Source organism: Cebus imitator, unplaced genomic scaffold (assembly GCF_001604975.1).
Source record: "Cebus imitator isolate Cc_AM_T3 unplaced genomic scaffold, Cebus_imitator-1.0 Scaffold116, whole genome shotgun sequence".
Lineage (NCBI taxonomy): Eukaryota > Metazoa > Chordata > Mammalia > Primates > Cebidae > Cebus > Cebus imitator.
Window position 1 is genome coordinate 2,830,132 of NW_016107431.1, and position 14,136 is coordinate 2,844,267.

The window sequence follows — 14,136 nt, forward strand, 5'->3', positions numbered from 1 at the left end:
CTCTACGCATTAGTCATTACATCTTTTTCCATTGTTAACACTTCTCCAGCTTATCTTTTAATAATGTTTGTGATACTTTTGATATTCAGCTTTAACTTTTTATGTTCCCAGCATATAAACTGTATCCTTTATGATTTATCACAATTACTTTAAACTTAAGAAATTTTTATTATCGTTGTTAGTTTTTATGGCTTTATCCTTTATATTTAAAAACTTAATTAATCTATAATGACTCTGGCATATGGCATAAAGGATCTTAATTCATGTTATTCTATTACTGACCATTTGTTCAAGAACATTGGTTGATTAACTTCTTATTCCTTCATTTTTTCTCCATATTTTTTATTACATATTTCTTTTTATGAACTAGTTTCTATTTGGGGGCTATTCATTCTATCTATTCAATTTATCTATTTTATGGAAATTCCACACTGAATTATAATACCTTTTAGAAATATTTTAATCTCTTAAACATATCTTCTGTTATTACTCTAAAATTACTAAAAATTGTTTTATCTCTGGTTGTCTGTTCACAAACTTTATAATTATTTTTGTTCAAATTAAGATACGATCTCTTTAAAGTTTTAATTAAAATTGTATTACAAACTCAAAGTAGTTTGAAAAGAATTTTGCATCATATATTGTATTCTTACACAAAAATATTACATGCCTTTTAATTTATTTAAATATTTCTTCATTGCTTTCAGGAAATATGAGCTAATTTTATTTATATCCCATATATTTCTTATTCATTTTCTTACTAGTGCCTCATCTTTGAATATTAGTATATATTTGTGTGTGTATATAGTATGTGCATGTAGGTATGTGTGAGCATGGTGTTATATTTCAGTAGGCATTATAAGTAATCTAGAGATAATTTAAAGTATACAGGATAAGGTGTGTAGGTAATGTACAGATAGTATACCATTTTATATGAAGAAGTTAACCATCCATGGATTTCAAGATCTGAAGATTCTGGAACCAATCCCCCATGGCTACCGAGGAACCACTATACTTCCAATTATTTAAGAATGATATTCTGAGAAGCTATAACATTTTGTATATTTATTTTGTTTTCAGCCACCTTATTGAATTTTCTTATTAATTTTAGCAGTGTTTCTATCGATTACTTTGAATTTCCTAGCTGTACAAATATATTATTCAGAAAAATAATTTTTGTTTACATTGCCATAATTAAACTTTTACTTCATAAATCCTGTTTTTGATTAATTGTATTGATTAAAACTTAAAAAGGCATTTCAAATTATAACAGTTTTATCAGAAATTCTTGTGTTTTTTCCTAATTTTATTAGTTTCAAATTTAGTATGAAGTTAGTCAAATTTTAGATCTCCTTTTTAAATTTTTTATGAATATTAATATTTTAAAGATAGTTTTGAGTTTACTCCAAATAACCTAAAATATCAAAATTCTTCCTCACTTGATCAGAAAGTGATTCTCTAAACATAATGTGAAGGTAACAAAAAGAATTATAGTATTATAAAATGTCACTTATGGCCCAGGCATGGTGGCTCATGCCTGTAATTCCATCACTTTGGGAGGCTGAGGTGGGCAGATCATGAGGTCGAGAGATCTAGACCATCCTGGCCAACATGGCGAAACCCTGTCTCTACTAAAAGTACAAAAATTAGCTGGGCCTGGTGGTGTGCACCTGTAGTCCAAGCTACTGGGGGAGGCAGGAGAATCGTTTTGACGTGGGAGGTGGAGGTTGCAGTCAGCCGAGATTGTACCACTGCACTCCAGCTTGGGGACAGAGTGACACTCTGTCTAAAAAAAAAGTCAATTATGTTTCCTCAAATTACTGTTACTTTCACAAATTAATTATTTTAAATCACAACTATAATATGGTCAGATAAATAATTAATGGATACATTAAAGTAACAAAATTGTTATTTTCTCTTTGTATGCAGAGTTATGAGCATCTACTGCCCTACAATTCTTACAACAGATGCTTGGAAATGAAAAGAATTGTGGTCTTTACCTTTTAGAATGTCACTTTGGTAAGTCAATTCACCTCTCTGTGTAACTAGGTCATTGAATCCTATATACGTTTTTAATTAAAGTGTGAGGGATGCTTAGTTGGCAGTCAATATATTTGCAAATTTGAGCAAGTTACTTCATTTCCTAGTGTTCTTCCTTCATTTATTTATAAGGGAGTCAAGATCGCTTATTTCTATGTATTAGTTCGGTCTCAGACTGCTAACAAAGACCTGCCCAAGACTGGGTAATTTAGAAAAGAAAGTTGTTTAATGGACTAGCAGTTCCACATAGCTGGGGAGGCCTCACAATCATGGTCAAGGTAAAGGAGAAGCAAAGGCACAGCACATCTTATGTGGTGGCAGGCAAGAGAGCATGTACAGGGGAACTCCCCTTTATAAAACCATCAGATCTTGTAAAATTTATTCAGTATCATGAAAATGGCATGGGAAAGACCAGCCCCCAAGATCCAGTTACCTCCCACCAGGTTCCTTCCAGAACACATGGGAATTATGGGAGCTACGATTCAAGATGAGATTTGGTTGGAGACACAGTCAAACCATATCACTCTACAATCTTTTTCACTCAAATATCTGTAATTTTATAAAAATCTTTGTAAAAATAAGGCATATATATCAGTAAACATATCAGTGGTTTTGGCTCAGACTACATCAAAATTCTGGGCATTACCTCTTACTATATGTATGACAGTATATTAATTGTTTAAACTCTGTAAGTCTGAGCTTTATTAATATAAAACAGGAAATATTAGTTCATAACTGTTATGGATTTGATGAGGACTAGGTAACAAAAAGTATTGTACTCTGTGGGTATCCTGTGGGGCTGTATCTGTTAAAATCCCAACAGGAAACAGATGGCACTTGAAACAGGTTAATTCTAGGATGATTTATTTACAGAGGTACTAATTATCAAGGTGTAGGTGTCTAGTGACCACAAAGGATATTTCAATAATCTAGGCCTTTGCAGCAGCCAAATTATTATCACACCTAGGCCTAGGGCAATAGGGAAGGAAGCAGTTTGGGAGCTTGGAGGGATGCAGTCATATATAATCCTGGCCTTGAGGGATGAGATGATCATTAGTGAAGGGACATAAGCAGCCTAGAACAAACAGAAATAAATCTTATTCAGAATGCTATAAGGTGGGTTAACTAACTAATTTATCAAATTGGGTTTCAGAATTTTTACTCTAATAGGATCTGTGTTGTCTAGGTATCTTTATAAAAACATATCCAGAGAAGGTTCATTACAATATAATTTAATGAATATAGCAGAAGATAGTAGATTTATGTGTTTAGAGTAATTGAGACCATAAATTAAAGAAAGATTATATATAATTTACAGTATAGTCAAATAATTATAATGTTGGTTCCGATATCCCTTTCCAAAGTCTCCTCACAGACTTGTGATACTCATTTAGCAATGTGACATGGTCCAATTTGGATTCTGATCTTTCTATTTCAAGTTTGTCTTTCCCAAATCTGCTTGAGCAAGCTTTACGCCTTGTAACACGAGGCTCTCAGTCTTTTCCTGTGTGTGTGTATTTTTTTTCTTTTCCTTCAATGTGTAATCTTTAAGTACTGAATCTTTATCAATTGATGTCTATAGAAAGCTGTGCTTCACTTCAATATGTTGTGGAAACTGCTGTCTGGGAGTGGATTCCAGCTGCTCTTTGCCCTTCTATTCTGAGAGTTCTGTGTCTACTGGCAGCTGCTTTCTCTTCGTAGAATTAGCATTCTCTTTTTCACTTTGATGATGCCTGAGGAGTTTTCAGCCCCTTGTGTTTAAAAGAGTCACTTCCTTCTTGGAATCAGAACCGGATCTGCTGTTGCAGGGAATCATGGATGCCATGATGCTTCTGTGGCAGCCGTAGCTCAAGGCACTGTTCCTTAATGATTCCTGTGCTACCTGTCAAGAAATTAACAGAGGTGGATGATACAATGAAAAGAATGCTGGGATAAAAATTTAAACACTGGGCTATAGTAGGTTTGTTCATTATCTAGCTCTGCAATTTGGAAAAATTATACTATGTAACTTTTTGATCCCCAGCTTTATTTTTTTCACGTTTGAAGGAATGAAAGAGTACACTGCTCTGCTTAACTCGTATGATTGTGATGTGGTACAAATGAGGTAATATATGTGATGTGATTTTCATACTATAAAGTGGAAGGGATTATTACTATGTGGAAAAATGCATATTCTTGAGCCTTTGGAAACAGCACAGTATATTATGTAAATTAGTATTGACTTTGTGTTCATATTTTCCCACCTGACTAGCCAAATGAAAAAGACATTTATTTCTCATGGAAATCACAAGGGATATTAAACAACTTTGCTTTAGCATATTTAATATTTCTTAGAATTAATAAGCAATATTTAGAGCAATCACAGATACAAGACTGCACAAATCAAATTATAATCATGTTCATTTTACACTGATACAATTTCTAAGAGTAGAGTGTAACTTTGCTATTTATAACTTACTTGAACAGTTTTTAAGCCTCTCTCTAATTTTTCTTGAGCTGCAAAACTTCAAAAATTTTTATATTGACTTGAAGGGAATTGTGTAACCTTCATGAAAGACAAAGATTATTATTAATATATTAATTCTGGGATTAGTCTTTACTGTTCAAATTAATCAGCCAACTGCATGTTTGTTTTGATCTTTAAAAGTTTATGGGAGTTAAAATTTTATTAAGGAGTATTATATTGCTTATATTTCTTATTTCATATACCAAATAATAGTTACATTATTATTGCTTAATGTCATATGTTTGTTATTAGCAGTTAGATTCTGTGGTATGTCTCAATGTGTAACAAAAAAAGATTTTAAAAAGAAAAATAAGAATACTAAATCAATTTGTAAAACACTGATTTCTTCAACAGTTTCAGAATTTTAAAATAATAGTCTTACTCTTTTCTCTATTTCAATTAGAATAGTTAAATATATTTATTAACATTGGAACATTTTCCCTTATTATTCACATTTTTTAAATTTTTGTCATCTTCTATTTTAAAGTCTTTAATGGTATTAATTGAGGGCTTACTATGTGTCCAGCTAAGAGAAGTAAATAAAAATAATTTATTTCATGGGTATTACTTTAGAATAGAAAGAGCAGATATAAACCCATACCCAAATAAATAAATAAAATACTTTCGTATGGTAATAAGTTCTGAATAATAGCACTAGCATATAGACTCATAAGTGGCTGGAGTAGAAAGGAGGAGAGACCTGCCATAAGTGAGATGGCCAATCAAGGTGTCTTTCAGAAGGTGACATGTGAGCTGAGGCCTTAATTATTACAAAGGGTCAGGCTTTTGAATAACTAAGGCAAGGAATATGTAGAATTTAAGAAAAATATGAAAATTTCTATCTGAGAAAATGAACTTGGCAAAGAAAGTCTGTTTAGTTGAAGTGTAGTGAATGGTTAAGTAGGCAGAGACTAAATCAAACAGTAGATTGTAGGCTTAGACAACGAGGTTAGATTTTTGTTGTTGTTATCTGCTACTTTGAAGTACTTAATGGTATTTCTTGAGTGCTTTTCAATAGTTTCTGCAATGAGAAGCAATTGGAAAGATTTAATCCAAGAAGTGACATGGCTTGATTTACATTTTTGAAAGTTTACCCTGACCAGCATGTGGAAATTGAGTCATGTGAAATCCGATGATGGAAACTGGGCAACTGGTTAGGCGGCTATATTGTAGTATCTCAGGTGAGAGAAGATGATAGTGATCAAGATGGTCTGTGTTTATGGAAATGGTGTGATTTGAGAAGTATGTGAAAAGTATAACCCCTAGATTATTCAGGTTGATTTGACGTGGGATATTATTAAAGAGATTAATTAATTTTGGCTTTTATATTTTGGGGTGACCATCAAGGTACTATCAAGTGTGAGTGAGGACATCTAAAAGCAGAAGCTGTTTTAGAGTGGGGTAGATCTGGGGTTGATGGTGAGTCAAGATTTCTGTTTTGAACTTGTTAATTTTGAGATGCCTATTGGGAACCCAAATACAGGTGCTAAGAGTTTGGTTATATTTTTCTAGAACATGGATTATTCATCCTAGGGGATAGACTATTAAATTGGGCCAGTTAACCATTAGAAAGATAATTAACATCTTAAACAATTATCAAATATCTACTAAAATACTTAGGTATAATAATTTCAAAACTGCTTAAAAAAACTGTGAAGAGCTCATTATTTCTCAAAATTTTAAAGTGAGAGAAGACTATCTCTTATATTATTACATGGAAGACAAAATCAGCATTTGAAATACCTCCCAAATGACTTGAAGTACATAAATAAATTGATTCTTCTTTTTATTTTCTAGTGATGTATCTTAATTTCAATTTTTTTTTACTAAACAAAATTACTTTTGTGTTTTGCCTGCTGCTGCACAGGAGAAGCCTTTAAAGTCTAACTACTTTATTTATTCCCATGTTTTAAAGAAGGATTCATTCAAAAAAGGAGAGGACATATAAGTTTAAATCAATTTTTCTGCACTAAACCATGAACAGATTAAAACCTGCTCAGTCTGTTTTTTTAAAAAAATATGTTTTATATTGGCAGCATATAAACTTAATATTAAACTTGCTAAAATTTAAAAAGTTGAGAAAATATGATATCCATTTCTTTCTTGTTAGTTTTATGTAATGGACTTGTAAGTTTATTTCTCATTGTGGAAATACAACATATTACAGGTAAATCATACTCTAAATGATTTACATGCACATTAACACATAGTTAGTATGATATATTTCACTTTCATCCTACATTACTTTCTTTATGGTTGTGAGAAAAAAAACCCAGAAGTTTGTTTGGCATTGAAGAGCAAAATGGCTAATTGGCATGCACAATGAAAGTTTTCATAGCTTTTCCCCTTAGTGTTTTTTTTTTTTTTCTTTTGAGTCTTTCTTTGTTGATAAAATGCCATTAATCTTTTGTTTAGGATCTCTTACCTTAAAACAGGCTTAAAGAAAACCCTTTTCATTCCTATATATATTTATGTAAAATAAATACATATAATTTTTTTTCACTAGATTCACTTCCCCTGTAAATATACTTGATGAAAGAGTTTCTGGCAATCCTTAAAAGCACAGGCTGTGGGGATCCTCATTAATCTTCTAATAGTTTCTGCTGTCTTCCCTCTCTAAAGTTCCTTGCCTTGTAAAGTATTTGTGGTAAAGCAAGAGCACTTTTGCTTTCCACCAAGCAATGTCATCCAGCCAGATCCCAACAAAAGCTGCAGCTTCCTTTCAAATAGTTTCAGCCTCAGCTGTATTATTGGCTGGGATTCTGAGCCGTGGAAGGAGATGCTATTTGTTTAACTGTGCTTCACAATACAAACAAGCTGAGAAAATACAACTCTTCTGGTCTTCTTTTGTGTCTCTTGATAGTAATATGGTTTTACTCTCAGTGACTGCAAAGTTACTTTGCAAACAGATGTTAGGCTTTTTTGTTGTTGTTGTTTGTAAGCATTTTGTTAAATAGTGTACCTTGATAACATAGCTACCTTTAGAGTTATAAGACTAAAGAGAATATATTACTGGTTTCATTAACAATAACATGTCAACAGTCTATAAAATGGATTCCATATTAAGCCATAAATATGAGTTGTTGTAAATAAAAATTTAATAAAGTATTTAAAGAGAAAAGAATTTCTATTCAGCTTTTAAGATATTTCCTGTTTATAGTGTTAGTCAATAAATAGCTTTAATTCCAAAGTTAAGTTTATAGGGTAATCTTCCTTGAGAAGGTAAAGCCTTTCTAAGTGTTAGCAAGAAGTTGATCTCAAAACCTAAGAGGAAATGTGCTATGGAAACCATTACTGACAATGCTCTAAGAACACTGAAATAAATGACAATTTATAAAAAATAAAATAATGGTCTCCTGTAGAAATATTTATCAGTTATTTTATATAGTTTCTATATAGCCGGGAAAGCTGCAAATGCTAATTCTTACCTCTATTATTTCATTAGAAAGAAGAGCAACTTGAAACAGATTATCATTTTCTCAAAATTTATTCATTTGAGCAAAACAGCCACCTAAGAATGGTGGTAATGTAGAAAGGATGATGTATATATTGAGATGTATTCCTTCATAAAATTTTGCATTTCTTGTTTTTTTTTTTAAAATTTGGGATTCAAGGGCGCAGTATAGAAGCATTTATAGGACAATCATCCTATATAAAGAAAGTGGTAAAATATGTGTGTGTGTATATATGTGTGTGTGTGTGTGTGTGTGTGTGTGTGTGTATGTATATACATAACAATCAGCTAATACATATTAGCGTAAATTATTTCTAAGAACAATAAAGACATTAGAACTTATATGCAAAATTCATTCAAATAATTGATACTTGGTTTTAAGATTCCTGTAGTACACTCTCAATTGTGGTTCTCAAAGTGTGGTTTTGCAACTAACAGTCTCAGTATCACCTGGGAGCTTAGAGCTGCAAATTCATCACCCTTATTTGAGGTCTACTGAATTAGAAACTCTGGGAGTAGATTCCCCAATAAGATTTTTTAGCAGCCATCCAAGCATTCTGATATACACTAACATTTGAGAACCACTGCTTTATGCAGTATACGAAATTAATAAGAAGTAATTCTGAGCCTGAATCAGTGCGATCTTTCTAAATTGAAAATCCATAGGAGGTATAAGCCAATCCTTGATATGTGATAAAATAAAGGTAAAGGTCTCTTGTTTTATTATCCATCTTGTATTTCTCAAGCAAGTGTGATATTTTATAAGTCACATCAAGAAAATATTTACTGTTCAAATACAAATGAGAAATATTTTTAAAATCTCTCTAAAAGGATATATAACTTGGGAACACAGATGTACACTCCTTCAAGATCACTGTAGCAATGTCTGTGTGGAATTTTAGTGCAGAATCAGATCTGAATTATAGTTTTTGCATATATGTCTAGCTACTCCCCCATCTTGCCAACCAAAATATTCATAGCCAAGCAAAGGGCTCATAGCAAGATATTACTACTATAAATATGCACCAGCCTCGCCAAACCCCCACGCTCTGTTTGTTATTCTAGTAAAATAGCCATGATAAAAGAAGCAGAATGTCAAATTTTAAAGACAATTTTATGGTGATTTTTTGGTCAGAATCCAGTGGGAGTGCATACTCAGTAGCATACTTGGAGAAAATTTGCTTTTGTCCATCTATATCTCTGGATGGCAGCATATACTGTAATCTAGTAATAAATATGTTAGAAAATCAACCAATTTATTTTACTCTGTACATGTACCTTTAGATATGTCTTATTCTAATAATGATTACATCTTAGTATTAATTGCCTTCTAACAGAGTGTTATGAACTTTAGGAACTTAGGCAAAATACTTAATTTCTTTGTGTTTCTGTTTTCCCTTATATGAGCCTGGAATAAATTTATACCTAAAAATGTATTTGTTAGAGTTGTGAATATCTTGATCAAAAATGGTATTGAAAAATATATAGCACTTAAAATAGTGCTTGTCATATGGCAACTACTTGCTTAATATTAGTGATTGCTATTGTAGGTTGAGTATCCTTTATCCTAAATGCTTGGGGCCAGAAGTGTTTTGGATATTGGATTTTTTCTGATTTTGGAATATTTGTATACATAATGAAATATCTTGGGGATGGGATCCAAGTCTAATCACAAAATTCATTTATGTTTCATATAAACTTTTAAAACATAGCCTGATGGTAATTTTATACATTTTAAATAATTTTGTGCACCTGTTACATGAGGTAGAGTGTGAACATTTTTTATTTGTGGCATCCTATTGCTGGTCATAAGGCTTTAGATTTTGTAGTATTCTGAATTTAAAATTATCAGATTAGAGATACTCAACCTATATTATTTTTATTTTACCAGCTCAAAATTTTTGGAATAGGGAACTTTAGAAAGTATCTTATTGTGGTTGATATTGAGTGACGTAAAAACAATTTTTAAACATGAGGGAAGAGACTTTTATTTCAAAAAAGTAGATTTTATATTAAAAATCATTTATAGATCATAAAATATTCTTGTTATTGGCATTTGCATCCCCAGATATTAATTTGTTTTGTTTTCTACCTAAAGTTGTCTCATACATACTGAAACAGAGCTAGGAATAGCAACAGTTAAAGGAATACTGCCCAAAATAGTCATTTCTCAAGAGATGCAATTCACACACCTACTGTACATTTTTGGAATGTGCTTTAGGTCACTCTTTGAAAGTAGTATAATAAAGTGCACATCAGAAATGGGAATGAGTCCATTCTCACCATCTGTTCCTAATTTTTTGAGCTGAAGACTCTGTATTATTAAACCACTGTGTAAAATGTTAAAATGGCATTAGAAATCTGAGTTAAATCCAGACGAGTTCAGAGAACTTGAGGTTACTTGAAAAGATATTGATAGCTGCATTACAATGATGGATAAAATAAAGCCGGCCCTTATTCTCAGGTAACCATGAACTTCATTTTTTAAACTTCACACAAATTCAAAGTTCTTCCAAAGATATTTTTAGCCAAATTGGATATATATTTTATGTTTATATAAGCATTTAAAGTTTTGTACCTGCTTTCTTTAGCCTAATTTAAGCAAATAAGAATTTTAATATATCTTCTATCCTCCAAATTATAAAAGTTTAATAGTTTATGCAATTGCATGAGAGAATTTTGGTGACTCTTTTAAGACCTCACAATTTCAGACTATTTTCTCAACAAATGGAAGAGAGTTAACTTACTTTTCCCTGGGAGTGTAGACTACAGTGTCTGTATTACTTTTTGGTGGCATCCTTGGAAACTCCAAGAACCTTCTAAAAAATGGCCTGTGTTAAGATTGGGTCCTAGGCACACACAGGTTTCAATGGGATTTAAAAAGATGCAAAAGTCTTCTTGGCTTCAAAATATTTCCATCTTTACTCCTGCCAATGTACTAGAAATTCCCCCATCAATCACTGTTCTATATTGGGATTAAATATGGTTAGGATACATATGTACTCTGGCTTAGGTACAGTCAATGTTTATTCAGCATTTATACTGAGACAGGAACTTTAGTATTTTCACATGAACATAAATGTTTCAGTATATATGGGGCTTCACTATCTTAGCCTCAATCAAGTGAGTCAAATTGGCATACAGCTATGTGGAGGAGATGCTGCTCATTTTCTTAAGAGATAAAGGCCCAGGTAATTAATCGTAAGATGTTCCTGTTACTGTCTGATTGAGTGGCAACAGTTTGTCTTACAAAACTTTCCCTGGGAGCCTAAGCTAATTACTTGATTCCATCCCTTTAAGAGCACACATCACATTGGTTCCTAAAGAATATGGATGTCTTTGCTTTTTTTGACTGGGGTTATGCTTCTTTCCTGTTTTAGTTCAACTCATTTCACATGAACTAAACCCTGAATACCTATCCACTCATGATCTCTCTCAATTTTACAATGTATCTCCATTCCTTCCGGAATGGCCAGAAGGTCACCGTTTCTGCTTTTCACTGATGTTACTGCTCTACTACCATATTTTTGTCAGAAAAGAATAATTTGTTTGTATACCTTCTCCTCTTCAATCTTAGGTCCTTGGCTTGGAGATGGCTTAATTATCTATGCTCTTTTCCAGCAATATCCTTCATGTGCTGTGACCTTTATTCTGTACCCTCTTGCTTTCCTACTTTTTCTGATTACACTTCCACTCTGCCTCAATCCCTTCTTTTGCCCTGTCACCTCATTACAGATAATGTACTTTTTACCCCAAGCTAAAATCAAACACAGTACATGTATACTCCTATACTAATGGATATGGGATCTTCCCTTTTCTCCTGGGAGAGTGTTTTTGTTTTTTTTCATTTTCTCCATTTATTTGCAATCTCTTGCCTCAGTACAGGGTTGTCTTCTCTCTGTCCCATCTCATACACATCACACAATTCACTCAGATTTTTATTCTGTCTTAGTATCCATCTAGGGTAAGGATAATTTAAAAAATTAAAGTAATGGTAGTAATAAAAACTAATATTATTGAGTGCTTACGTGTGCAATGAATTGTTTATAGTGTTTTACATTTATTATCATGTTTAATTTTCATAACAACCCTATGAAGTTGACAATATAGTTACTCTTATCACGAGGAAACTGAATCACAATTTGGCAAGATCAATATTTCTCTGAGCAAGAGCAAAAAAATAGAAGAAGAGATTATTCTAAAGCTGATTTTCAGTAACCTTCTTCTACTACTTGTGCAGCTGTTATATTCCCAACTTTACCTCCCTTCACTGACCCCTAGCCCTAGCAGAGAAGAAATGCTCAGATATTCTCAGAATGATTTTCTTCTCAAAAGAGAGCAAAATTTATTTCTATCATTTGTGTAACCAAATCCATTAGTCTTTATGGAGGAATTGTTGTTGTTATTTTTTTCACAGAGTATGGTAAAAAGGTTATCTTTTTTCTTCATTAATAGCAATAGCATTGTAATAAAACATTCAAAATGTTGTATATTTGCTTTAGGAATACAGTGAAGGGAGAGTATAGGAAATTATTTTCTAATCCATTATGAATCAGAGGATATAGAAGCCTTGACTGGGAAAATTGTTACAGAAAGAGTGCTTGTCAGGTAATACATGGAATCCTTTAAAGAAACACGAAGATAGACACAGAGAGAAAGATTATGGAAAGACGACATTTAAGTTTGAAAACTATTCCCGAGGAAGTACACTAATGAGAGATGTGACCACTATGTCAGTCTCTCACTGCCCAAACTTGCTTGAAACAAATTGTGAGAACTGGGGCTAGTGACTCAGTCTGCTTTGGCTGCAAAGCTGTTTAGGGGAGACTTTTATTCCAAATTTCTTCACCTTATTTCTGCTTACTTTTCCCACAGACAAAAAGTTACACCAGTTGATTATTTCTCATTGTATCTCTCCATGGCTTACTAAAGTACATAACTATTTTCCAGGCAGGAGTAGCTAACATTTATTGAGCTCTTACTCTATATGCCCTTTATAAGCCTCTCCTCTTACTTAATGTATCGGTAGCTCTTCTTCTTCCTTTTTATTTTTTGTCAGCCTAGTTGGGAATACTGGAACTTTGACAGCACACTTGAAGTGATTAAAAGACTCTAAAGAACACTAAACAGGTTAGCAACAATTACAATGTAATCACACCACAGCATAACAGTGTCTCACAATGTCTATAAAAGGATTTACTGTTTTAGCACAGGCTTCTGTTGGACTTAGACTGCGTACTCCCCATCTAAACAAGTACTGCTATATACTCACCAGGGAGAGCTCTCACACGTCACACTTAGCCTGAGCTTGTTCCCTGTCACCTGCTTAACACTAAACTCTAATTAACTCTTCCAAAGAGTATCTTGTACCCAGCTCTGTACTATAACGAAGGACTCTCTCAGCTCAATGTTCACTCAGTAGACATTGTTTAACATTATGTATACTCTGTCTTACCAAAAATTACACTGGATACATTGATCAAACCGTACCAGTGCATTAAAGCCTCAAAGTACATTGTGCACCAATGGCAGACACAGAGTCTGTACAAATTTGGAAGGGTAGAGAGGGAGTCATTGAAAACGACAGAAGCAGTGACCTTGGATCTGGCCATAATCAAAGAGTAGGATTTTACCACATGAGGGAAAGGAGGAAAGACATCCTACTAAAAGAAGCAGCTTTGACAAGGGCTGCAGGAGATAAGAGGCATGCATTATTTGGAATTTCTGAGTGGATTGTTATTGGATGGAGGTGAGAGGGTAACAGGAGATGAGATTGATAAGTAACAAGTAGATCATAAATATGGTGACAATACAATTTTTTGAAACTGGAACACTTTGAGAGTCAAAGGGTACACTGTAAATAATTACACTGAAACAGCACGTTTAAATTGGTACTTTCCTGAACAAAATAAGATATATAGTCGCCCTAATCATAAAGGGCCCTTAATGCTATGCTGAGAAACTAAATGAGATACATAGTCATCGTCACACTTTAAAGAAAGGCTACTGTGGCAATAGAGTGGAAACATGGATCAGCAAAGCATTGGGAATGGCAGACTTCTTAAAAGTAATTTAGGCAATTCAACAAAATAGGTAAGTACTAGGGACTTTTCATTTTCCTCATCCCACATCCTTG

The 14,136-nt window shown here is 33.0% G+C and overlaps 1 long non-coding RNA gene across 2 annotated transcripts in view; it reads left to right on the forward strand.

Annotated features, from left to right (window-relative positions):
- LOC119472733 overlaps positions 1–14,136 on the forward strand; it is a 165,069-nt gene that overhangs the window by 44,978 nt on the left and 105,955 nt on the right. For both annotated transcript variants that reach the window (XR_005201922.1, XR_005201923.1), the window contains exon 2: positions 1,930–2,019. This is a non-coding gene — a long non-coding RNA (uncharacterized LOC119472733). The remainder of the gene's footprint in view (positions 1–1,929; positions 2,020–14,136) is intronic.